The sequence below is a fragment of the Thermobia domestica genome, chromosome 11, assembly GCF_964235325.1.
Source record: "Thermobia domestica chromosome 11, izTheDome1.hap1.1, whole genome shotgun sequence".
NCBI classification, from domain to species: Eukaryota; Metazoa; Arthropoda; class Insecta; order Zygentoma; family Lepismatidae; genus Thermobia; species Thermobia domestica.
Window position 1 is genome coordinate 76,260,627 of NC_137464.1, and position 1,039 is coordinate 76,261,665.

Genomic DNA, 1,039 nt, shown 5'->3' on the forward strand with positions numbered 1-1,039 from the left:
TACCGTAACTACGGTAGAACTGAATTATTTTCCAGACAGACAGTATTAATTGTTATTGTACCTTATTTATAATAAATTCCTTACCAAAATAGAAGGAAGTACATCTCTTAATTGCCTGAAAAAATACTTCACAAAATAATTTTGACCTACATTTTGCTTTGGAGTATTTTTTTAAAAAAGAAATTGTATATGTTTCTTAAAAAAATAAATTACTAAATTTAATATTCTAAGTGTTTTCTTAATTTTTGCATTCTCGCAACATGGTTTGATTTAAGGTCTATAGTAACGTTTACCATACCCTCCTTCTCGAAAAAAGTCCTGGAATGAGCTCACCAAATCAAAGGGAATTAAGATTACTGTCTTAAAAATGAATTATTGTTTTACCAGAATCATACTTACTGTAGGTATATAACGACGGGAAAAGAACTCATCTTTCTTGAAGGAACTATTATGTGGTTTTGTAATTTGACGCTTTAGCAGTTTAGCCTTTAGATCAGGCCAAAAATTAATGTCTGATTTGTCGTTAATCTCTTACACTATATGCAAAGAACTTATAAAATGTTTCACGAAATGTGATAGTTTTGTAGACATTTTTCCTTATTTTGCCTTCTTTTATTATTATTATTATTATTATTTAAAAAAAAAAAAAAAAAAAAAAAAACTTCTAAATTCCTGCTGATTTGATGTATTTTGTAAAGTTTAATAGTCCTAAAGAGCATGCAGCAAGAATTCAATACGAAATGTTGGTTATTGTAAAGCACCATATAACCTTGTAAGTGTATACACAGATAGTTATCAAGATAATGGAAATATTCAATTCCTCAATGAATAGAAGCTATACTACAGATTGATGATTCAACGTTGCATTAATCCTCATTGTCTATTTTGTTCAGATGTTTCCTGCATTTTAATAACTATCTATATCATATATAAATACTGTAATGCAGATTAAAACGAGAGTATTTGAGTAAGTAATGATAAGCCTCCACAAATCTTAAAATTCATAAATGCCAAACTTCTCTACAAAATAATACGTTAC